The 27,221-nt window shown below is 37.4% G+C and overlaps 2 pseudogenes; one reads left to right on the top strand and one right to left on the bottom strand.

The window, feature by feature from the left end:
• Positions 1 to 2,556: 2,556 nt before the first annotated feature.
• Positions 2,557 to 4,366, bottom strand: LOC131276754 (G2/M phase-specific E3 ubiquitin-protein ligase-like; annotated as a pseudogene).
• Positions 4,367 to 17,393: 13,027 nt separating this feature from the next.
• LOC131276717 (TBC1 domain family member 22B pseudogene) lies at positions 17,394 to 18,481 on the top strand (annotated as a pseudogene).
• The last annotated feature ends 8,740 nt before the right edge of the window (positions 18,482 to 27,221 follow it).

Here is a 27,221-nt window from a genome sequence, read left to right as displayed (position 1 = left end):
TTTTTTTCTGATCTACCTTGCATTGAAATGTCTAGCCCTGTAGGGGTCACAGGCTTATAAATGAGTGTCCTGTCATATTCCCCATCTTGGAGGTGGGCCCTGGTCTTTGTTTCTGTTCTCTGATATTCTTCAAAGTCCATAAAATCTAAGCTTAAGTTCCCTGGTTTCAATAAATGCCTTAAATACAAATGTGAGCTTTTACTAATTTCTGTAGGTTCCTGTCTTTCTCTGGATTTTGGCCCAAATATGCCCTACGTAATGTATTGAAGAAGATATTTTTATATTTCATCTGTAAATTTTAGGGCAAACTAGTTTTTATTCTAGGATTCTATTCATCATTATCCTATTGGATTGGATAAGTTTTCCTTATCATTTTTATTTTATTTTTGCATCTCTGCCTTGGAAGTTATACATTCTACAATTTTAAAAATTTCTAAAATTTAAAAAATTGTAACATACACATTTGACATGAATTCTAAAGCAATTTATATCCTTTTCTCTTAAGAATAGAAAGATTAAAATGCTTTTATGTGTTATTTGATTTCTGGCATTTTAATATTACTCCCCACCCCATCCAACCAGAAATCATTTTTATTATTATCTTATAGAGTCAACCCTTCTTTAGATGTAGCACTGTACCCAGTACATTCCTTTCTCACCACTCCTTCTTCCAATACATTTCTTCCTTCTGAATTTAACTTCTTTTACCATGAAGTATATCCTTAATTAGAGGAAATCTTCTCTCTTTTGTTCTTGATTTAAAATTGTTTTTTTTTCCTTATTTCAGAATCAAAGTTAAGATAGTGATTATAAGATAGTGATTATAAACAATTTTCTTTTAGCATATTAATTTTATTCCCATATATTCTGGACTCCATTATTGCTACTAAAATATTATCAAAGGTAAAATTTCTTTTTTAAGGAAATTAGTCTGTTTCTTTCTCTTTGACTATTTTTACAAACTGTTCTTTGCCTTTTTATTCAGCAGTTTAATTTCAATGTGGTCAGGTGTACATTTTATTTTATTTTTTTCTATATTTTATTAAATATGTTTCCCTAGTCAAGGACCCTTATCTTTAATCAGTTATGGGAAATTCTCAGTAGTAATCTTCAATATCAGGTTTTTCTGTTTTCTGGATTCTTTACAGATACTTTAATTAATATGTTAGACCTTCTCCTGCTATCTTCAAGGTCTGTTGTTAACTTTTCTTCCTTGTCTTCTACTTAACTGTGTTCATTCCTGGGTAATTTCATCACATACATATTCAAATGTATTAAACCTGTTCTGAGGATGTTGTTGTTTTTTTTTTCTCCAGAAGTATAACTTCATTCTTTCTAAACTTTCCCAGGTCTTCTGTGATTATGCCTTTTTTATTCTAACTTATGCCTTCAATTTCTTTTTCCTATTAATATAATTATTGATATTTAAATCTATCTGACAATTTTTTAAAAGAGTTTAGAAAGGAAATACAAATATTTTATTAAAGAATTTATAGAAGGACATACACAAACATAGTGTAGTTATCTCTGTATGGTGAGATTAGAGTGGATTTTTCATTTTGTTCATTTGTTGTTGTTGTTTTTACGTTATTTCTACATTGCTTATGTAATAATAGATACCCTTCAAAGCCAGAGAAAATAACTAGTGCTATGGTGCCAGGTTACCTATCATACAAACATCCTGATAATAAATAAATGTCAAATAGCCAAACCTACCATATGACAATCTACTGAGATCATTCAGATAACTAAACTGATTAGGGATCAGGCATAACTGTGGTTTAATACCACAGATTGGATATCAAAAAAAAAAAAAGGAAAAGAAGTCAAGGCTGTAAAAAAAGACACACTTTCTTAGATATTTTCAAATACATTTTATATCCACCTCTAAAGTGTTTTCAAGCCAATGGAATGTCTGTAGCTTTCAGAATATTGTGCAATTTTCCTTTTCATATAATAACATTTCCCATTATGCATAATCTAACTGCAGTATGATTCTGTTTTAATATAAATCAATACTTTTCAAGCATTTTTAACAACCTACTTAGTGCCATTTTAGAAAAGCACACATAAACATACAGCCCAGAGTATACACCTCTGATTTATATAAGAGGAATTATCCATTTAGCTTTTCTACAAAATGCTTTAGAAATAAGAAATAATTTGAAAATAAGAAATAATTTGAAATTTGCATAAAGAGAGGAAAATCATTGTGGCATCTTACAGCTAACAATTTTCAAAAATAGGAAAGCATTTTTCTCTTATATATTATACTACTATGCTTCAAGAATTCTTTACAGTCATTCTGTAAGTATTTATATTGAAATTTATGAAGCATGTATATTAAGACAATGAAAAATTCACCAATTTTGATTAGTACATTTCAGCAAAAAGTTTTTTAGCTTAAATGGCCAAAGCATTACTTGATGTTCATGTAAATTCTATTGGACCCAGAAGCTGACAAGTTTGTTCAAAAGTGATTATGGACAGAATTATGAAACAAAAGAAAAGCTCAATAGCAACTTTAAAAGAAACATCTTTGTTCAAAGAAACATTTTAATGTCCCACATAGTGACAGCTTTCTTCCTTTTCTAGTCTTAAAGTGTTCTTTTTAGGGCAAAGTCCATATTTTCTTGAAATTCTTTAAATGTATTAGTTATTGGAAGAGATACTACACTTGTTTCTAATAGGAAAATTCACATGCAGACACTCACTTGAAGGAGTGAGTTTAAATTCAGTAGGTGGAGTGGAACTGCAACCAGTTGCAAAAATAAGAATATCTTCCATTGTTCTTGCAGATTTACAATTTTCAATACCTTATAAGTAACTGTTCCAAAATCCCAAAGTTTTATGTTAAACAATGGGTAAACTGTAAAAAGATCACTAAGAATTTTCACAGAAAGATTTTAAGGTTTATGATAGAGGATGCTGCAAAATGCTTCTGGAGAAGTCAGAATTTTTCCTAAAATGCAGAGTTTTCAGACCCTGCTTAAAACTTTCAAAAGGTGTTTGGGCTCTCTTAATTACAGGATAGAAAAGTATGTATTTTACCAACATATATTTATCACTTAATGTCTAAGACATCCAATAAGCTGTAGGAAGTTAGAGCATTCATTTATTGCTGAGTTAAAGTCAGCCATATTTGTTGTAGTATTTATCTTGGGCATTAAGGGACAAGTTCTTTGACAAGGACCCTTCAGACAATGATGAGCTTTCAAGATGCTGCATTGAAAGACTCAGAAATTCTTGTTTTGATCCAGGATGCTCTTGGCCAAATTTATCATTTTCATTTACATAGGCTGTTTCAATTGAGTATGTAGGATTAAAGTTTTGATTTCTGAATCTATCTAAGGCACTATTCCAGATATTGGCTTTGTTGATATATAATCTTTTAGTTTTTCTTTTAATTGGGAATCCTAACTCTATTAATACAGTTTAAAAATTCTTCTAAATTTGCCGCCTTGCCTTCTTCTAACAGGTTGATTACTTGCTCCTTTCCAGACCGTGGGACTTCCAGGGGTGTTCTCATTAGATCTGGGCTCCAGGTGACTGAGTAATTTCGGAGATGATTCTTCTAACAATCAGTAATGTCCATATTATTTGAATTAGGCTAAGTGTGCTTTTTGGCTTCTTTTGAAATCCCTTGAATTGTAGATGATGGCTTCCACATTCCAAACACTCCCAATTTTGTTCCCATGATTGTGGTGAGCAACAGTCTAAATGGGTTCCACTAGAACCACAACACTGACAGTGTTTTATTTCTCATTTGCTGTCAGGTGCATTCTATTCTTGCCCTTTACAGAGACATCCTTGGCCATCACAAGGCTCATGGTGCTGCAAAAGCTCTCAATAAGCATTTTCCTCTAGTTCCCAAGACACATCTTTTTCAGGAATATGAATTCCATTCTCAACATCTCTTTCTGAAATGTATCACTATCATTGCATACATGCATCTGAAGAAAAACACTCCTGCGTTTATTGCTTGAAACTGTAAACCGTTTCTGTGAAACCAAGCATTCTTACTACAAGGACTTCGTAATATACTATATTGGACTAGGCTCAATAAATTCCAAATGGTACATGGTAAGGACTTTCTATAACTATCAGATGTAATTATTTGAACATGTTGATGGTTCCAACGAAATAACCCAAAATTGCCAGTAATCTGTAAAATACATTCTGTCTGAAGGCCACATGGAAAATGATAATAACTTTTTACATGGGAATGCAACATATCCAATTAAATCTCCAGATTTCTTGCAAAGACAGGGTTTCAGTTTAGAACCTCTCTTCACTTACTTCCTGATGTCTTCTATAGAAAACAATAAACTCCTTCTTTACCTCTCTGCCAAATTCCACTTGACATCAAAGAGGTTCTGTGTGTCACCAGATTAATTTTCATTCATTTTACAAGGCGGTCTTGGCAGAAGTTCCGGGACCGGGTGTGGCACTTTTCCATTCTCGCGCCGCGGGACACGCCAACCGGGAGCAGCCCCATCCAACGGCCAGTAAGATTCAAATGCCCCTGCAGTTTAAAATGTTTTGTTTTTGTCAGGTCTGCTGACCATATGGGCTACCCTGCAAGAAGCAAGCTCTCAGGTAAGTTATATCCTTTAGTGTTAAGTAACTTTGTGTTTTGCGCGATTGTCGTTAGAAGACCTTTATCCTTTAAAGGAGGTTTGCATATGTGTCTCCCAAATGTCTTTAATGATTATCACTGGCCCTTTTATGTTCATTTTACAGATTGGCAGTACCCAGAGCGAGCAAATTTGAAACACAGGCCTGTAACTTCTCAGGGAAGACTGGATTCCCAATCAGAATTCAACCTTAGAAAGTTACCATTCCCTCTCACTAACTTGTACCAGTTGTTGGATGATTGGTCATTTAGAGGCTTTTCACTGATTTATTAATCACCAAAATGTACTGTCTTCATCCGTGAACCTGAATGTTAACACCCTCTCCTCTCCTGTATTTGAATGATTTTAAATTCTAAGCCCTTTGATATTGAGACTAGTAACTCTCCATACAGCTTCTATGGATTCAGCTCATTCACTAGATGATCTGGTTTCCAGTTTTCTTGTGGCTTTTATTCCTTGATGGAGACAAATGCATTCATATGGCTATGCACTTTTTTTTGGCTTTTTTTTTCTTTATTTTTAAAGAAGTTTAATATTATATAAAAGTTACATAAAAAATACAGGGGATTCCTATATACCCTACCCATCCCCCATTAACATCTTTCATTAGTGTTACAATTGACGAACAAATATTGAAGTGTTGCTGCTGACCATGTTCTATAGTTTACATTATGGTTTACACATTACACATACAACTTATAGATTTTGGCAAAATGTATAATGGCCTGTATCTGTCACTGCAGTATCATGCAGAACAAGGCCAATGCCCCTCAAATGCCACATTTTATACCTACTCCTTCTTCCTCCCCTCAGAACCTCTGGTGACCACAGCCTTTATATCAGTGTTACAAGCTTTCCCATTACTAGAATAATAAAAAGTCTACTTTAGTCCATAGTTGCATTCCCCCCTTATGTTTGTTCATTCCTCAATCTTGAGGATTTGGGGATAATGATGCCCACTCTGCTTCTGATTGAGAGGGGGCTTAGATCCCATGGGGCAGATGAATGGAACTGTCTTGCTTATAGATGTAGATACTCTGGGTTTTGGGATGGGAGCTGTCCAACCTCATTTCCGTGTTAGTTGTCCTGGGTGAGTTCGATGAACTGGAGAACAGGTATTTAGCTGCAACTCTGCTGAGATTTGGGCATATGAACAGACCAAAGATTTAAGCCTCTGGGACATAAATTTAATAGGGGTAGTTCTAACTATAGGTTCAAATAAAAGGGGCAAAAGAACCAAGTGTAGGGAAATTATAAATGAGTCTAACTCTGATTCTTTGGGGAGATAGGTTATCATATAATTCCAGGTAAGGTCTATCGATGGGGTGCCAATTTCCTGGGGTTGTCTGCCTTACTTATTGGGCCCAGATGTCTCTAGAGCACTTTGGAGCACTCCTGCTTGAGGCATTCTTTACTGTGTCAGAAGTGAGATCTTTCAGAGAGGCGAATAAGCACAACTTCTGGAAATGTCTCTTGATTCACTTTGAAATCTCTTAGCCATAAGAAATAATTTGTATTTAGTATTTCCCCCTTTTGGTCAAGAAGCATCACTAATTGGTGCTTGTTAATACTCCCTTGGTGCCAGGGAGGCTCATCTCATGTCCCTTATCAGGGAGAAGGCATGGAAGTTATGCTTTTAAAAGAATGCTTTCTGTACTTCTTCTAGAATTTCTCTGCATTTTGTAGCAAGGTTTTTAGTCAATATTACAGAAATGGAAGTCCACGGTGGTTGTTATACAGATCCCTAATAGAAAGGGCTACTTTTCAAGAAGCAGACTTTCAGTCAGATGAAGTGGATGAGAAAGGCCAAGGATCACTTCACTGGGATTAGACAGAGGTTTGTGTAAGATCATTTCAACTCCAATATTCTATGATAGAAATTTTACTTTTTAATTCATATAGGGATGAAATTGTCAACTATGTACTAATAAACTGGATCTCAAACAAAATAAATAATTCCCCCAAAGCACTATTTGTAGCATTTGCTAATTTTCATGGTATAAACACTGCCACTGATAGCTGATTCCTGGATATGGCCAGGCTGGTCTCACTATTATGAACCAGTTCCAGTACATCACTGCATTTAGTATATATTCCCAGATATATGTTTGTGATAGAAATGATATTTTCACTTTTTCTTGGCAAAAGATATCTTAAGTTTGAATTTCAGACTACACTTCAGAACAGATATCATCAAACTTTTTAAAATAAAGGGCATGGTAATAAATTTTTTAGGCCTCATATAGTCTCTGCTGCATATTCTTTCCTTACAACCCTTTAAAATGAAACAACTCCTCCACATCAATCCCAAAGCTGGATTTGATCGAGGGCTATAGTTTGCTGGAACCTGCTCTGGCAGCTTGTGATTATTTTGCCTTATAACAAACTGTGATCAAGCTTTCTTAGAGAAAACAAGAAAATCACAGTCTCTATTTCCTAATATCTTGTACCATTTCTGCAATTATCAAGCCAAGAAATTTCTTCTGGCATCAGTGAGCTGGCATAGGAAAAAAATACATGCTTTAAAAATTCATTAAGAAACTTCCCATAAAAAATGAACATAGATATTGCTGCCTTATTATTATAGAAATATTTTGTGACCAGCAGCAGTTATCAGTTTTAAGATTTCAGTATCACTGAAACAAAATTGATGAAGATACAGGCCATTGTAAATTGAATACAGAAAATTCCACTTCCTATCAAAAATAAAAAACTAAAAATGAGATCAAATGAGACAAAGGGGCAACTGGGAGAAGGAAAATGGAAAAGAAAATTGTTTTTCCTTTACCTATAAAGTGAGATTAGGTAGCAAATTTGAGATGGTTGTCAGAATAAACAGCAAGAAATCAGAGCATAAATCACAAAGTATATACTATTCATTAGCTGATAGCTGTGTTAGTGTATTTTAACTCAAATTAATTGCTAGTAGTTACTTGAGTAGTTGAGTGATGTACCCATTTTTTTTTCTAAGTTAGTAAAAAGCTTTAAGATCCAAATCAGTAATTCCTTCTATAGTTCTGAACTTGGTCATCTCTTAAAGGCTCAGCAAAAGTGTTTGCTATTGCCTTGTGAATATTGAGAAATAAATATCTTTCTTTCAGAATGGTGGTGGTTTGCATAACACATATATTCTAAAATAAAATGAAATTCTCTTATGCCAGCAATGGCTGCCTTATAGAGGATATCTCTAGGTTATTAAATAGGGATAACTAGCATCTATGATGTATTAGTATCCTTGTGATAAAGCTAGTTTACCTTTAAAGAATATTCCAGGTAAAGAAAGTACTCATTTTTTAACTCAGAAAATCTTAATTGATTTCCTCTTTTGTGCTAGACTGTGTTTCAGGCAATAAAGATAGAGCAGTAAATAAGACAAAGCCTATGCTTTCATGGCATTTATAGTCAGAGATATTGGGTGGAGAGTGGGAGGGAGAAGAGAGTGAACAAAAATAAATATATAATATACCAATTGGTGATCAGGTCTAAGAAGAAAAATATAGAAGGATGGAGAAGTTCTATCTGATATGATTGCAGCAAAACTCTGAAAGATGGTGAGGGAATGAGCCATTTGGATATCTGCTGGACGAGAGCTTCTGGGAGGAGAAACAGTAAGGGTCTGATTAATGATGAGTGAAAGAAGAGATGCAAGATTGTGGAGATAGCTAGGACAATACTACCTAAAGTTTAAAGTTTTTTTCGGAATGATAAGGTTGGCTTTGAAGTATTGCAAGTAGAGAGGTGTGGTGTTTAAAGCTGTATGTATCCCAGAAAAACACATCCTTAAATTTAATCCATTCCTGGGGATGTGAGCCCATTATAAATGGGACCTTAGGATGAGAATACTTAAGTTCATGTGCTACCCACCTAAATCAGGATGACTCTTAAGTCTACCACTGGAGTCCTTTATGAGAGAATGAAATTTAGAGATGTAGAAAGCCATGGCAGCAAGAAGCTAAAATCAGTGAATCCTGGAAAAGAAGGGAAAGACCAGCAGTGCTGCCATATGCCTTTCTGTATGACAGAAGAATGAAGGATTGCCAGCAACTGATCTTCAGGAAGAAAGCATTGCCTTGATAGTGTCTTTTTGTTGTTGTTGTTGTTTATTTATTTTATTATTTATTTCTCCTCCTACCCCCATTCCTTCCATTGTCTACTCTCTGTGTCCATTCACTGTGTTTTCTTCTGTGTCTGCTTGTCTTCTCATTAGGTGGCTCCAGGAACTGATCCTGGGAATTTCTGGAGTCGGAGAGAGGTGATTACTCTCTTGTGCCACCTCAACTCCCTGTTCTGCTATGTCTTCTTATTTTCTCTCCTCTGTGTCACTTGTTGCATCATCTTGCTACACCAGCTCTCTGCATCAGCTGGCACTCCTGTGCAGGGAGGCTTTCCTGCACTGGGCGGGATTCCACACAGGGTGGCAATCATGCATGGGCAGCATTCCCTCATGGGCCAGAATTGGTGTGGGCCAGCTCACCATGTGGGCCAGCTTGTCCTCACCAGGAGGCCCTGGTCATTGAACTCTGGACCTGCTATATGGTAGACAGGAGTCTAATTGGTTATGTCACATCTGTTTCCTGATAGTGTCTTGATTTGGAAATTTTCCTCCTCAAAACAGAGTAAATCAATTATCATTGTTTAACATGAATATAGATCTGCCTAGGAAACCAAAACAGATTTTGATAACAGGAGTGGGGTGCTGCTATTGAGAAAAGAAAAATGTGGAATGGGTTTTGAATTGCATAATAGGTAGAGGCTGGAAGAATTGTAAGGCATTTGATAGAAAAGGCCTTGATTGCTTTGACAAAACTGTTTGTAGAATATACATGCTAAAAGTACTTCCCATGAGGACTTTGAAGAAAACAATGAATGTTTTATTGGGAACTGGTGGAAAGGTGATCCTTGTTTTAAAGTGGCATAGAACTTGGAAAATTGAGTTCTGATGTCAGATGGAAAGCATAACTTGAAGATGATGAACTGGGATATTAATCTGAAAGATTTCCAAGCTAAATGTGGACAGTGCAACTGGTTTCTCCTGGCAGCTTGTAATAAAATGCAAGAGGAAAGAGATTAACTGAGAACTGAACTCCTGGGCACAAAGGAACCGTCAATTGATGGTTTGAAAAATTCATAGTTTCTGGAAAACCAGTCCGAGACAATAGTTCTCCAGGGGATGATTTATCTTAAAATGGAGTTAGCCAGCAATTTCCATGCAACTCAAAATTGGGGGTGCAATTATGCATAAAGGATCTATGGAAAGTTATTTTATCTGATGATTTTTGACCCCATGTACTACACGCAAAAGTGCCAGGTTTTTCTGTGAGATTGCTGTAAATAGAACCGTTGCCAACCTGGACTACAAAGGACAGAAAAGGGACAGAACCATGGAAGCTGAGGTCTAGATCTAAGACATCTTCTCACGCCAAGAGAATGGGCCCACCCATGTGTGTGGAAAGGATGGTTCTTCCCTGGCTCTCGGAGAAAATGGACTTTCTGCACCATTGCTCAGGAAGAGTGCTGCCACACCAGTGTTCTGAGAGGGTGGAGCTTGTGCTCAAGAATTTGCAGAGAGCTTGGCTGCCATCCAAGTGATTAGAGAATGTGAAGTCTTAATCCCAGGGTTCTAGGAGAGGATGGCTGCTGGGCAAGTGATTGGAAGGGGTGTGGCTGCCACTGCATTCTGCGTTTATGGATTGGGAGATTACATAGCATTAAGATATCATTACTACCCAAAGCAATTTATAGATTCAATGCAATCCCCATCAAAATTCCAGCAACAATTTTTGCAGAAATGGGAAGCCAATCATCAAATTTAAATGTAAGGTTAAGGGCCCCCAAAGAGCTAATGCCATCTTGAAAAAGAATGAAGTTGGAGGATTCACACTTCCCGATCTTAAAACTTATTACAAACTCTTGGTAAACAAAAGAGCATGGTACTGGCACAAGGACAGACATATATACAAAAGAAATAAGATTGAGAGCTGAGAAATCAATCCTCAATCAGTTTATGGACAACTGATTTTTGACAAGGTGGCAAAGACTCCTCCATTGGGAAAGAATAGTCTCTTTAACAAATGATGCTGGGAGAACTGGATCTCCATTAAAAAAAGAAAAGGCAAGGAAGACTCCTACTTCACATCGTATACAAAAATCAACTCAAAATTGATCTAAGACCTAAATATAAGATAAAACTATTAAACTCCAATAAAAATTTGTAGAGAAGCATCTTTAGGACCTTGTGCTAGGCAATGGCTTCTTGGACTTTATACCCAAAACACAAGCACCAAATGAAAAAATAAATAGTACCTCATCAAAATTAAAAACTTTTGTTATTCAAAAGAATTCATCATGGTAGTAAAATGACAACCCATATAATAGTAGAAAATATTTGGAAACCACATATCTGATAGAGGATTAATATGCAGCATATATAAAGAAATGCTTCTACTTAACAAAAAGACAAACAACCCAATTACAAAATGGGCTAAAGACCTGAACAGACATCTCTCCAAAGAAGATATACAAATGGGCAGAAAGCATACGAAAAGATTATCAACATCATTAGCGATCAGGAAAATGCAAATCAAAACCACAATGAGGGAAGTGGACTTGGCCCAATAGATATGGCATCCGCCTACCACATGGGAAGTCTGTGGTTTAAACCCCCGGATTGCTTGTCCCATGTGGAGCTGGCCCATGCACAGTGCTGATGTGTGCAAGGAGTGCCATGCCATGGCGGAGTGTCCCCCGCATAAGGGAGACCCACCCCCAAGGAGTGTGCCCCATAAGGAGAGCCGTCCAGTGTGAAAGAAAGTGCAACCTGCCCAAGGATGGTGCTGCACACACGAAGACCTGACACAGCAAGATGACCCAACAAAAAGAAACACAGATTCCCGGTACCACTGATAAGGATAGAAGCCATCACAGAGGAACACACAGTGAATGGACACAGAGAGCAGACAACTGGGTGGGTGGGAGGAGGGGAAGGAGAGAGAAATAAAAACAAAACAAAACAAAAAAACCCCACAATGAGATACCATTTCATACCCATTAGAACAGCAGTTATTAAAAAACTGGAAAATAGCAAATGTTAGAGAAGTTGCAGAGAAATAGGAACACTCATTCGTTGCTGCTGGCAATGTAAAATGGAGCACTTGTTGTGGAAGACATTTTGGCAGTTCCTCAGAAAGATAAGTATAAAACTAAAATATGATCTGGCAATTCCACTACTAAGTATATACCCCAAAAGAATTGAAAAGAAGAACTCAAACAACTATTTACACACTGATCTTCATAGTGGCATTATTCACAATTTCCAAAAGATGGAAACAACCCAGGCGTCCATCAACCAATGAATGGATAAATAAAATACAGTATATACATTCAATGGAAAGTTATTCAGTCTTAAAAAGGAAAGAAATTCTCATACATACAGCAACATGGATGGCCACCAAAGACATTTTGTTGAGTGAAATAAGCCAGACAAAAACATAACAAATATTGTGTGATCTCACTGATTTGAAACAATTGGAATAAGCAAACCCATAAAGTCAGAACCTAGAATATAGGTTACCAGGGGTTGGGGTGCGGATATGGAATGGGAACTACTTCAAGTGTACTGGGTTCCTATTTGGAACGATAGAAATATTTTGGAAATGGATGGTGATAATGCTAAAACAACACTGGAAACACAACAGCACTGTAATATATGTCTGAATAAGTTTAATAGGAGAAACCTTAGATTGTTTATATGGTAACAGATTACAAATTTTTAAAAATCTGGGGAAATACACTGCACAAACAAGTAACCCTAAGTTAAGCCACGGACTTTAATTAATAGTATAATTATAAAAGTGTGCCATCATCAATTGTAACAAATATTGTAAACCAAAGAAAAATATTGGTGGGAGGGTAATATATGGGAATCCTGTATTTACACCTGATTTTTCTGTTAACCCACAATTTTTCTAATAAAAAAAAAAAAAACCCAAACCAAGCACATAAACTAAACATAAGCAAATACATTCCCACTGTTTAACCTGACCCATTTCAAGTATTTGCTTTAAGCACCCTGGAAAGATGAGCAACAGCCTTCTGGCTGTTATCTGAGATGAGGAAGATGGGATAAGTAGGGGGAACTGTAGACATGAGCTATGTAAAGTGTTCAGATAGGCATTAATGTTAATTTTGAGATTTTTATTAGACACTAGTCACCATTATTTGTCCGGTTGCTGGAAATATTTTTGGAATGTAGGAGATTTTAGAACTAGAGAGGTATTATGATGATATTTAAAAACATGGGACTAGTTGATGATGATGACTTGTAGTGTTTACTATGGGGCAGGCACAGTTTTAATCCTCAGAGCAAACCTTGAAGACAGGTATTAATATTTACATTTTATGAATTAGAAACCTGAGGCACAGGGAGGTTAATTATAATCCTTATAATCTACTTACACTTAGTAGGAAGCAGAATTGTTACAAATGTTACATCAATTGTACCAAATATTCCACACCAATGCAAGTGCTGTGGTGGTGGGGTGGTATTTGGGAATCCTGTACTCTATTGTTTTGTAAACCCACAACTTCTCTAATAAAGAAAAAAAAATTCAAACTGTAAAAAGCAAGGAAGGACGTGCATTTTTAAAAAGATAGTTGCTAAATATTTCTAATGTGGCATCCTTTGTTAAGATGGATTGTCTACTTACCATTACTGTGCTCTATTGCCTGGACTAGGAGTGGATAACTGGCACAGGCTAGTGCAGGGAAAGGGAAGACTTGGGTCACAGCTGAAGACCTGGCAGACAACATGGTGGACAAACATCATGGCCATGAGACTCCACCCAGAATCCTCCTGAGGGCAAGACTGCTGCTGGAAAGAATTCCCAAGACCCGGCTCCAAGATTCTACTTGGAACTCTTTCCGGGGTCAAGGAGAAGCTCCGGATAACCCCAAACAGGCCTCCTCTTTGGACCTCTGAGAGCTAAGAGGCGGAGATCATAAGGCAACCAATCAGAAGAGCAAAAGGCTGGAGCTTTCTCCAACATTCGGAAGGGGGAGGAGTCAAGGTTTTAAAAGGCCTAACCTGAGGCTTCTGCCTGAATTACTCACCCTACAGCATGCTGCAGTCCATATCTAGGGAACATCCATTCTTTTCTTGTTTCTTAATAAACTCTTTACTCCCTTTCCTACCCTATGGCTGTCTTTAAATTCTTTCATGTGACATAAGTCAAGAACCTAGAAGCCCAGAACCCAGAGTGTTCTGCTAGCATAACCAAAAGTCCATGGGCAAAATCCAACTTACCCTTTGATTTTGTAAATAAAGTTTCACACGCACATGCAAAGACATTGAGTTGGGATGTAAACTCAGGTAGAATGACTTCCAGAATCACACTATATGCTTCCACATGAGAATCATGGAAATAGCCAATACCATGTACCTCCTGATAGGATGCATTGGGAATAAATCAGCATCATTTCATCACATCTGAGATGCTCCTGCCAAAAATGCCTAATCTGAATCTTATAATAAGGAAACATCAAGCAAATCCAAATTGAGAGACATTCTGCAAGATAACTGGACTGTACCTTTAAAAATGTCAAGGTCATGAAATACAAAACTCAGCCAAATTAAAGATTAAAGTAACCTGAGAACTGAATGCCAAGCATTCTTTTGGATTTTCTGTTGCTATAAAAATCATCACTGTGACATTGGCAAAATTTGAGTAAAATTTGTGGATTAGAGAATAATATCGTGTCACTAATGTCTATATTTTATATCTCTTAAAACATACTTAATATGCTTTAAAACAACATGTCTGAAACTATTGGCCAAGATTTCTAGGCAGAATAGACACTTGATAAATACATGTGGACTGCAAATATTTGAAGTGATTTTTCAAATTTGATTTCTTAATACCAAAGCTGGGAATTCTCCTATAGTGAGAATTTTCCAAGCACACTGTCTGGTAGCTAATAAGAAAAATAGCTATAATTATTGAGAAAGTTATACTTTACCATCAGCACACTCTGGCGTCATCTGTGGAAGTCTTGAAGGAAATTGTCACTTGTACATTCAGAGAGGAGTGAACAGGTAGAAAGAATGGGGTGAGCAAACTCTTAAGGGAATGTTGACATTTTGTTCTAGCAACAATGACTTGAAGATTTTGACTGAGAAGATTTATCCCATATAGGGGATTTAAATTTAGAGGTGTAAGGAGAGGGCAGTTTACCGTAACTTGGGTTCACCCAGTGCCTACTAAGGAGGCATTAAAGGATTCTGAGTAGGAATGATATGTCCTGTGCATTAGGAAAATTAATTTAATAATAAAATAGTGAAGTTATCACAGAGGTAGGAACTGAGCTAGGCATTCTTACATTAATCTTTCATTATTTAACTGTAGTTAAGTGTGCCTGCTATTAAATATATTTGAAATTTTTTGTTTGGGCTACAGCAGTTCCTTTTAAAAATGGCCTCTATTCTATATAATTCTTGCTAAATATTGAGGTATGACAAAAAACGTACCAGGCAAAACGTGACAGTGGTTTACCCTTGAGACTAAGGTGGGTCATCTCTATCTCTTGGCATTCTTTTCTTTATTTTAATTGCAGCTGAAACATTCAGGGCATTTCTACTAGCCCACTATATTTAATAACTGTTATAGTTATGGTTACCTGGAAGCAACAGATAAGCACAGAGAAACTTATTACTTTATAAAAAGTTCATCTTTTAGAGTCTTCCAGACATGATGAAACATTTAGGGTCTTGGTTAGGTCTCCACAGTATAGCAGAAGTGTAGTAAATGGACTTAGAAAATGCAAAACTGCTACATTTCAGATGGTTGCTGTAAGTCATTTGTTACATCCTGACTTCACCCTTAAGACACTTCATTCTTGTGTATTTCCTTAGGGAATGCCTCTAGTCCACATACAAATAAGAAAGAAATAGGCTTGGGGATGTTGTAACAGATGACCAAGCTGGGTGGTAAGTGTGAGGTGGATGCAGACCTGAGATGTCTCTGTTGTACAAGTGTTTTCTTCCTGGCAGAACTCCTATCTGTTGTGTATCTAAGGACTTTGATTGCTTCGCTGTTGGTGCCTCTTTGAGCCTGTAATATCCAATCTGTTCATTGTTTAAACCCACAAAATCCTACAAGCTCTCTGGAATAGCTGGACTATTGGTTATTTTGATGTGAAATTGTTTAGACACCAGATCAGTTGGCCCACGTGGTAAGACGACTAAGAGGAACATTATTTAAAATAAAACACACAAAAACTAGAAGTTTATTTATACACCACTGACTTTTGTTCATATATTCCAAATTGCAATTTGAGGAAGAAGTGTGAACACATTTATGCAATTTCCTTGATGTCCATCACCACACATACAAAAAGAGATACCTAGTTTATCTCTATTTTCTAGAATTGGGCATTTGCCTTGATTTTTATTTCACGCTGATATCTAGAAATAAGACTAGTTAATTGCTTCCTGGCCTTTTGGTTAAGATCAAGTGTAGAAATAGTGTTAGGAATCTGTCATCTTAATTAATTTAAATTCATTTTCTATAGGGAAAAACAATTAGCATAGAGTATATGTTAATGCGCATTTTCTCACTATGAGGAAAACTCGAGTGAAGTTAGGTTATTAATACCTTTATTCTGAGTTCTTTTGTGTGATGCAGGAAAACAGCTATTTTTTTGTTTTTTGTTTTGGCATCATTTTTAAAGACCTCCCTCAAGAAGGCCATTTGCACAGGGACTTGACGTTTGGGGAAAGTTGTGCAGATTTCTAGAAAACACATTTTTGGCTTGGAAGAGAGTGATAGTCTTTAACATCAAGACATCAGTAGGTGGAAAGTGACTTAAGAGCCTTAAACGATGTGCTTTGTTACTGCAGCTCTTCAAAGGGACTAGCAGATAAAGTGGAAAGAAATCTGATAAGTGATATTTGTTTAGAGGGTTGCAAAATGATCAAGACATTCTGAGATGGAGTTGTGGGTTTAGGGTTGCTTTTGCCCCTCACCTTGAGTCTTGCTGAAACATGCCACAGTGGTGGTGTTTCCATTCCCTGGGCACGGGAATAATGAGAAAGATTTTAGTTGCTTAACTCTTTTGCAGTTTTTCAGGAATACTTTCACCAATGCTTTTATTTTTTGTTTTTATCATCATATAAGGGTAACTGGGTAGCAGATATCTGGAGAAAGATTGTAACGATTTGGACTTTATTGTATCTTATCTTTCTCTCTAAGATGGTATAGCATGTTTTATATCTTAGGGGCAAATAAAGATTACAGGAACAAAGGACTCAATTTTATTTTATTAATTCATATTAGCAACACAAGTGTGTTCATATATCAATAGCTACATAACAGTAATTTATTTATCTGTCTCATTAACAATATACAAAATAAGAATCTATATTATGTAAGCACATCTCGATAACTTGATTCAACCTCATATTCACTGATGGAGTAAACGGTTATTAAAATGATGTCATTGACGTTACAGTCGGCTTCAAGGGCATGCAGGAATCCTGCTCCCTATTGGTCCGCCTGTCCACAGCCTTAGAAGCCCACCAATGGCAGCGCCTCTGGGTGGAGGGTCGCCCACATCCAAGATGGCGCCCCCAGGAGCTGGGAGTGGGTGACCGCCGGGGAAGCAGCCTGGGTTGGCCCTCGGGTTGCGGGGTCTGGGGGCGTCTGGCTGGGTCCCCCCCCCCCCCACCCGGCCCAACTACAACGCCTACCCTGGGCCAGAGCAATGGCCTTTGAGAACAGCACGCAATTTTGGAAAAGGAGCTCCAAGCTTCCGGGGAGCATCCAGCCTGTGTATGGAGCACAGCACCCTCCTCTGGACCCACTGCTCACCAAAAACTTCATTAAAGAGCGCTCAAAAGTCAATGCAGTTGCTCTGAAGAATAAGAAGGCCTCCAGTTTTCATAAGTTTCCCTGGAATACCAGTGATGGGTGGGACATTGGTGATGATGAAGAAGAGGACTTTCCTCACCTTCTTTCCAAACCCTGAACTCAAAGGTTGCTTTGGCAACTGCAGACCAGGTGCTGGAAAACCACAGCAAGCTGAGGGTGAAACCAGAACAGTCCCAGTCAACAACATCCGAAGTTCCTGCCAGCTACAAGGTCATAAAGTCCAGCAGTGATGCCCAACTGTCCAGAAACTCCAGCGATACATGCCTGAGGAACCCTCTCCACAAACAGCAGCCGCTCCCTCTCCAACCCATCATGCCCCTCGTTGCCCAGATCTCAGACCAGAATGCTTCTGGGGCTCCCCCAATGACTGTCCAGGAGAAAACCCGCCTAGAAAAGTTCCATCAGCTTCTCTCCAGCTGAAACACTGACTTAGATGAACTGAGGAAGTGTGGCTGGCCAGGGGTTCCCAGGCAGGTTCGTCCTGTAACCTGGAGACTCCTGTCGGTGAGCTCTGCCTACCTTGTGGGGAAGTGAGAGCCTCACCCAGTCCTTCTTGCCTGATGAGGGCTATCTCCCCGCAAACCCTGAGAGGAGGAAGTTGACCCTGCAGAGGAAGCGGGAGGAGTATTTTGGCTTCATTGACCAGTATTATGACTCTCAAAACAAGAAGCACCACCAGGACACCTACAGACAGATTCACATTGACATTCCAAGGACAAATCCTCTCATTCCACTGTTCCAGCAATCACCTGTACAGGAGATCTTCGAGAGAATTCTCTTTATTTGGGCCATCCAACACCCTGCTAGTGGGTATGTCCAGGGAATTAATGACCTGGTTACTCCGTTCTTTGTCATCTTCCTCTCAGAATATGTGGGTAAGGAGCATGAGTATCAAATTGAACAAGCTATTGCTGTTTCTTATCTTTGATCTATTCGTTTGTTTTCCCCAAAGAGTGTAGCCAGTGCATATGGCTTACTAAAAAAGAGATAGTGGCTTTGGAACACACAATTAAAAACCCTGTTTTAAAAGCAAAAAAAAAAAAGATGTCATTTCAGTTGAGAGGGTATGGAGTTTGTCCTGATAAAACAACTATTTCCTCTCTACGATCACCTTGGGAACACCAGAAAACCAATCATTAGCTGTGCATTCCTTTGTGTTAGTCAATATTTTATCAGCTGTTTTCTTAGGAGGCATTCAAGAAATAATAAACACCACTGCATTTTCCAGACAGTGCAAAGGCACTGATTACAAATTTAATGCTGAGTTCGAGGTGCAAGTGATATATTCCAATTCATACTTTTGCCTTAATTCTTTGAATAATTTGGAATTAAGATGATTCTAGATAGATAGATACCTTATCTATATCTTAACTGTAAATATACTCCACTTTATGAATGGATTTTGGGGGCTCTTCATATAATGATTAACGGTTTGGTAATGCACCCTAATTTTTTTACTTTTAAAAGAGAACAGATTATTTAAGAAATATATGTTGGATATGTCTTACTCTGCCAGCTCTAGGACAATACCACACATGGTGTGGCTTACCAACAAGAATGTATTAGCTCATGGTTTCAGAGACTTGCTTTCTTTCTCCCAGGATCTGTAGGTTCTGCCTGGCCATCAATCTGTGGGTTCCTTGGCTTTCCCATCACAGGGTGGCGTCCTCTCCTTTCTTTTTTGGGCTCAGTTGACTTCTAGCTTCTTCTCCTCCATAAAGACTCTAAGAATAGGATTAAGGCCCAACCTCATTCAGTTGGGCCACATCTTAACAAAAATAGTAACATGCACAGGAATGGATTATGATTAAGAACAAGTTTGTTTGTTTTTTCTTTTCCCTGGGATATGTAATTCAACCTTCCACAGAATATTAAGAGGAATAGAATTCCCCATTTCTTGCTAAGGGGGCTTGTGTGATGATGGGGATAAAAAAATCAAACTTGTTGAGAAAAACTACACTCAAGATAAATAAGTTAAAATTGTCCTTCTGCCTGCTTTAGGGACTTAGGCAAAAAGAGCAAGGTACAAAAAGTAGAGAGAAAAGTAAAGCCCATTTTATTTTGCACTAATTATAATTTAACAAAAAAAAATTAAGGAAAAATGAGAAGGTGAAATTATTAATATTATCTTTTTAAAGTAAATGCTTGGTCAAATGAAAGAACAAAATGTATGCACCAGGCACAGATATCCTATAATCCTTATCCAAGTGTTCGGGCTATAAATTATGCAAGTACCCATGTAACAAAGCAGCATGAAATCCAAGTATATTTACAAAGGAATACTCACACCAAGTGCTGGTGACATGAACCTAAACAACGGATGAAAGTTGATTACTGGAGGATATAACTTCTTTATCTTTAAAAAGTGACATTTTGTGCAGCAATACATGATATTCAAAAGCTACAATGAGTAAGCAGGCCAGATCTTATTATTGCTCTCTAAATACTTGAAGCTGAGTGCCCAAATCTGGTTTATCAGCTCCCTGAGCAGGTTGGCCCAGTAGGGTACAAAGTTGGTTATGATTAATGTAATCCTGGCTTCCAAGGGGGTGTGAAATTTGACAAGCCATGTGGTACAGTGGTCATTACTGAAGTGGGTGGTTTGAGTAGAAGCTGTCTTTTATGATTTTCATAATTTAGTTTTTCCTTGTTCCTGGAGCATCCTGAAACTTATATTATTTCTTTATATTATTATTATTTCAATGATGAATTCTAAACTCAGTTAAAGTTCTTCCTCCTAGCCTGCACATTTTAATCTTCTCTCCTTATCTTCTCTGCTCCCCTCCCCCTTCTCTTCCCCTCTCCTTTTCCCTTTCCATTTTGGTTTCTTTTTCTGTTTCTTTTCTTTGCTTTCTTTTTCTTTCTTTTTGTTTTTTTTAAAGATTTATTTTTATTTATTTAATTCCTCTCCCCTCCCCCGGTTGTTTGTTTTCTCTGTCTTTTTGCTGCGTCTTGTTTCTTTGTCCGCTTCTGTTGTCGTCAGTGGCTCGGGAAGTGTGGGCGGCGCCATTCCTAGGCAGGCTGCTCCCTCCTTCGCGCTGGGTGGCTCTCCTTATGGGCACAATCCTTGCGTGTGGGGCTCCCCTACGTGGGGGACACACCTGTGTAGCAGGGCACTCCTTGCGCACATCAGCACTGCGCACGGGCCAGCTCCACATGGGTCAAGGAGGCCCGGGGCTTGAACCGCGGACCTCCCATGTGGTAGACGGACGCCCTAACCACTGGGCCAAAGTCCGTTTCCCATGCTTTCTTTTTCTTTTCTTTTTTCTTTTTTCTTTTTTTTTTTTTTTGAGAGAGGAGGCTAGTGTATTAACATAGCTTCTTTTTCAACTATTAGGATGACTAGTTAATATTTCATTCTAGGAGTTTAGCATCGGATACTCACCAAGCAGAATTGATTAACTTTAACAGTGCAACAATTCATCAGGAAAGTGGACTGTTATATTTCCCTTTGAATAAAAATCCTTTTCTTAATCTTCTATTATTTTAATTCAATAACAAATCTCCATCTTGAGCAACCTTTTCCTTTCTTCTCTTTCCTATATACTTAGACAGTATGTTGAAGAACATAATAATAATATCTTACCATCAATTTTATGACTATTTACACTAGAACAGTCTTACATATCTATGAAATAACCATATTTTGTTATTCTTACAGAGGAGACAGGCTCTGGTAGACTTTTAAACAATACTTAATTTGAACAGAATTACAGGGAATTTATTTTTAGTGAGAGGTAAATGCTTAAAATGGAAATTTGTTATATATATTCAAAACATTAACAGGGTTATAATATTGACTAGCAAAGACTGTATCAAAGTCTTGATTATGTTCATAAAGATATCAGAGGAAAAGAAAATAGCCTTATGTTTGAGTTACATGCTTCTGCAGATCAGTATCCTCAATCATCATATAGGTTATGGAATAATTATAAATATAAATAAGAACCCAGAAAAAAAGAAACAATTTAAAAGTATAGACTTCTTTTTCCTCTTTTCCCAGTCAAAGTAACTTACAGTCTCATTGGAATGTAGCAAACAGAACTGCTTTAGAGGCGAGGAAGATTCCTTAATGTGATATTAAGCAACACAATATAACACATTTTGTAAACTCTTCCAACTGCCAAGTCTCTCTTGCACTGCATCAAAAATGAGAAGTACACAGCAATTGTATTATTAATTACAAAGAATAAAACTACAATGGCTGAAATATAATACTATCACATCTTCAGACAATTTTCCTCCAGATGAAATGATAGTAAAATTCAACTGGAGAATAAATTCCACACCAAGAAAGTTGGTTGTCCTAAAGTGAAAATATACATAGCATGACCACTACTTTATTGAAGTCATATGTTTGAGCATTTGCCTACTCATCAAGGAGATAGCAGAGTTCAGGAGGACATTGCTGTGTATAAGATCTACATTGAGGGGTGTTGGAGAAGCTGTAGGTTTTCTATCCCAGGGAAGAGTTTGGAAAACAATATCCTGGCTGTCTATCAAAGTGAATATAATTGTTTTGATAAGCAATGGGTTGAAAGCTGTGGTTACTTTGAAACACAGTCACACAGGTTAGTGTTTCTTTCTTGAACTGTTCCCTCCAGCTACACTGATCACTGGTTGGGAAAGCTCATAGCCGAGGTCTGACTGCTTTGTTTTTGGTCTATTCATATAAATGCATTCATGTATTTATTTATTAGAGAGTTGTTGGATCTTTTGAGTAAAGAGGCCAGCATCAAGTCAAGCAAAATTCACTTCTTATATTTTAGATCAAGTGTCATAAGTGTCCTTACAATTCTATTGTTTGAATTTCTTTTGCAGCATAGTTTCTAAACCCTGGCAATATTGATATTTTGGGCCAGACAGGGCATTGTGGGGGGAAATGAGGGTTTACATTGTAGGATATCTAGTAGCATCTCTGGCTTCTGCCTACTAGATCCAGTATCACACCCTCATCGTTAAAATAAAAAAAAAAAATGGCTCCAGACATTGTCAAGTGTCCCTGGAGGACAAAACTCATCCTTGGCTGAAAACCATTCTTTACAAACCAAGTCAGCAGCTTTTGAATTTTGAAGTATGAGGGAAAACAATTACATTCTTTGTAATTTTAAAAAAATCTTTTACTTCCTATGAAATGTAGAATTAGTTAGGGACAGTAGGATTGAAGAAACAAAATATGAACTGGATCCAATTATTCCCGTGCTTAAAGCCCTGCAGTGGCTACTCAAGTCACAGAATGTAATCTCCAATGTTTTTACTGTGGTCTGTAAGAGTAAAATTTTTCACAATCTGGCCTCTGTTCTCACTTCACCCTCTCCCATTTGCCCCTTGCTCTCTCCAGCCGCTCAGCCACTAGCTTTGTGAAAGTCTGCTTCTTGAACCAACCAAGCTTTTTCTTGCCTTAGGGCTTTTGCACAAGTTTTTCTTTCTTTCTGGAATGTTCTTCACCTTGTTTGTGTACAGCTCTTTTTCCTCCTTGTCATTCAAATTTTAGCGTAAATGTCATCTCTTAAAAAACTTTCTAACCATCTTATCTTGATAGCAAATTCCCATCCAAGCTTCCTACTCTCTATTCCATTACTATAATATTGCCCACAACATCAACACTATCTGAAATGACACTGTTTATTCACTTGTTTTTCTTTCTGCTTTTCCCTTCTCCAACACCTCTATTTCTTTTGAATATAAGCTCTATGAGGACAGGGGTCTTGACCATTTTACTCACTGCATTATCCCCAGGACCTAGAATGTGCCCAACACAGAACTGATAATTTATACATATTGGTTGACAGGGAACTATTTCAGTAAAGAAATATTTAGGTTTGCTTGTAAGGCTTATTATTACAGAAGTCTCATGCCTTTCTTCTCTTTGTTCTTTTAAGGTTACCCTTGTCTAACTAAGGGCTCCTGGGGAACAGGAAGAAAGAGATCACCCCTAACAAATAAAGTGTTGGAGACATAGTTGTATTATATAATGTCAAGCCAGTTAATGAAATCTAAGAGAGAGGTTTAAAACACAAATCCTATTCGTTTGTTTAAAACACACACACAGGCTTCTAATTCCTTTGCAAAGTGTCTTCTGAGATTTCAGAATTTAATGGAAGATAATTTTTAGCTGGTCCCTATTTTTCTTTTTCAGAAATGAAAACATTTGAAAAGAAAAGATCTAGATCTCCAAGCTTGAAAGTATATTACTGATACCAAAAATACTTGCAAAATTATGTAATAGATAAAACTCCACAGAAGTGCATTTCATTTGACAGTCCTGAGACTTTTCCCAGTGACTGCACAAAAGCATTAAATAGAAATGACCTAGGGATAAGTATTGGATCAATATGCACCAGTAAGTTTGTGAAATCAATTTTTTGCTCCTCAGATACAGGAAAATTGATATAACAAAAGCTGTGTAGCTCCTATTAATTGCCCACAGTAACAGAAATGTTATCAATTAAATATTGATGTGTTCGAAACCATGGGAAAACAGCAGTAGCTCCAAGGTTAAGTGTGTAATGTAGAAGCCTTCCCTGCTGAATGAAGGTGCAACTAGAAGCCAAACAGATTTTATAAACTAAAGAGTTACAAAAATTGATAGCTCTATATTTGGGTTCATGACCCTCCCCAACTCATGTCTTGCCTCAGACATTAGGGATCTCAAGTATGCCTCTTAAGGCTTTGGATAGAATCCCTGCTAACAACATTGGTAATTTAACATTTCCTAGCATTTACCATGTGCTAAATTTTTTGATAAGCAAATGACATTAAGTATGATGCCATAATATCAAAACAGGAGACTATTAGAATGTGCTTTGCTGCAAGCAATGGAAAACCTAGAAAAAGGGGGCTTAAGCAAATGCAATTTTAATTTTTTCCGTATATCTTACGTTCAGAGGTTTAGTGTCCAGGGATGGTGCATTTGCTCCATGCTGTGTAAGAAATCCTCTGCCATCTTACTGTATAGAGTGCTTCCTCATGTACAATATAGCTGCTTCTAGTCCAGGTACTGTGTCTACACCAGAAACAAAGGGGAAAGCAGAAGAGAAATGGATAAAAAATTTTTTGGTTGTTTTTTTGTCTTTTTATTCTATTTTATTTTTTTTGTCTTTATTCATTTTTTAATATTACATTAAAAAAAATGAGGTCCCCTTATACCCCCACCCCCTTTTTTTGTTTTTGTTTCTTTGTTTTTTGTGGGTTTTTAAAAATCTTTTTATTTTATTTTATTTTATTTATTTATTTATTTTTTTGGAAATGGCTAAAATTGATTGCCTGGTGATTCTGCTCCTGGATGAGAATATTTCTTGGAAGCCCCTCTCAAGAATTTCCTCATATATCTCAATGGCTAACATCAAGACAAGGAAAATTGAATATTAACTTGCCACATGGATGCCAAAAACTAATTGGTGTTTGTATATAAGGACAAAAAGGAGAATGGATATTGGGTAGTGAATTTGCTGCCACTGAGATTAACCAAGATAAAGCAACTCGTCAAAGTCACATGGCAAATAAAAGGCCAACCTGGGTTTTGAATCAGGTCTATCCAACTCCAAAGCACATGTTGCATGTCTCTCTTTTTTTTTTTTTTGGTATTTATTTGTTTTTTTAATGTTTATTAAAAAAATATGAGGTCCCTATATACCCCCACTCCCTGACCCCACTCCTCCCCCCATAACAACAACCTCTTACATCATCATGAGACATTCATTGCATTTGGTGAATACATCTCTGAGCACCATTGCACCTCATGGTCAATGGTCCACACCATAGCCCACACTCTCCCACAGTCCACCCAGTGGGCCATGGGAGGACAATGCCCAGCAACTGTCCCTGCTGTACTACCCAGGACAACTCAAAGTTCTGAAAATACCCCCACATCACATTTCCTTTTCCCTCTCCCTACCCTCAGCAGCTACCATGGCCACCCTCTCCACATCAATGTTACATTTTCCTCCATTACTAATCACAATAGTTCCAGAATAGAATATCAGCAAGTCTACTCTAATCCATACTCTATTCCTCCATCCTGTTGGCCCTGGGTGGTTATGTTCACTCCACCTCTGTTTCAAGAAGGTGCTTCAATTCCACTTGGATGATGGATGCAATTCTCCTGCTTGCAATTGTAGGCACTTTTGGCTCTCTGGTGTGGTGGTTGACCTTCATCACACCCAAAGCACGAGAAACAAATGAACAAATAGATAAATGGGACTTCCTCAATATTAAAGCCTTCTGCTCCTCAAAGGAGTTTGTCAAGAAAGTGTAAAGAAAGTCTAAACAATGGGAGAAAATATTTCGTATCTATATATCTGATAGGAGACTGTTGGAGTGTTAATCAGTGACCCAAGGGTATCGGGAATGAAAGACAAGGAAAGATTGGGTTCAGGGGATCTGAGAGCATTGATTTCTCAAGCTCATCAGACAACTTTATTGATTACAAGGGGCTCTTTATATACCACAGTGTATGTGTCTACAAGCAGGCCCACAGCAGCCTACCTGCCATTAAGCATAAACATTAGCATTAACATAGTGTACGTGACATCAAGGAGCAACACGTATTAACAATCAACATTACCTATAGTCTAAAGAATTAAAAAAAAAAGTCTTATCTCAAGGTTCAAAGTCTGAGTGTTCTATACATTACAAAAGGTATGAGCTCATCTTTTCCTTTAGCCTTTAACAGCTTCAGCCCATTTGCCAGGAACTACCAATCACTGTATTCCTTAGGTTGCAAGCATAGTCATGGAGACAGCACGAGCATGGAGACAGCACATCTTTCCTTGAGAGGCCATTGTGCCTCAGTTTCCAACAGGAGACTATATCCTATATCTCAAAAATAAAAGACAAAAAAAAAAACATTTAAAAAATGGGAAAAAGATTTGAACAGATGCTTCTCTGAAGAAGAAATACAAATGGCTAAAAAGCACATGAAAACATGCTCCAAATCACTAGCTATTAGGGACATGCAAATCAAAACTATAATGAGATACCATCTTACTCCCATAAAATTGGCAGGTATGAAAAAAACCAGAAAACTACAAGTGCTGGAGAGATTGTGTAGGAAGAGGAACTCATCCACTGCTGGTGGGAATGCAGAAGGATCCAGCCATTCTGGAGGACAGTTTGGTGTATTCTCAAAAAGCTAGCTATAGATTTGTCATATGATCCAGCAATTCCATTGCTGGGTATATACGCAGTAGAACTAAAACAAGGACACAAACTGATATATGCACACCAATGTTCATAGCAGCACTATTTACTATTGCCAAAAGTTGGAATTAACCCAAAGCCCATCAACAGATGAATGGATAAAGGAAATGCATTATATAAATACAATGGAATACCACTCAGCTATAAGAACGAATACAGTACAAACACATGTGATAACAGGGATGAATCTTGAGGGCCTTATGCCCAACCTCTTCCCAGTGAGTGAAAATGATCACTGTGTACAACACTGATGAAATTGAATTTGCCCTTGAATTTGGGGTAGCAGCAGAGTTGAGATGCACTTACACACCTGTACCATAAAACAAGGACAGTACAAGGAGCAATGAGACCCAAAAGTAGAAAATGATTTATATTTGTTCTCAGCTGTTGAAATTCTCAAAATGGAGGATGCAATCTTGGAGTAAGAAAAACTATGTCTATTGGATGATAGGCTTAAAGG

This window comes from Dasypus novemcinctus, chromosome 30, assembly GCF_030445035.2.
Source record: "Dasypus novemcinctus isolate mDasNov1 chromosome 30, mDasNov1.1.hap2, whole genome shotgun sequence".
Classification (NCBI taxonomy): Eukaryota; Metazoa; Chordata; class Mammalia; order Cingulata; family Dasypodidae; genus Dasypus; species Dasypus novemcinctus.
This window is presented reverse-complemented; position numbering and strand designations above follow the sequence as displayed.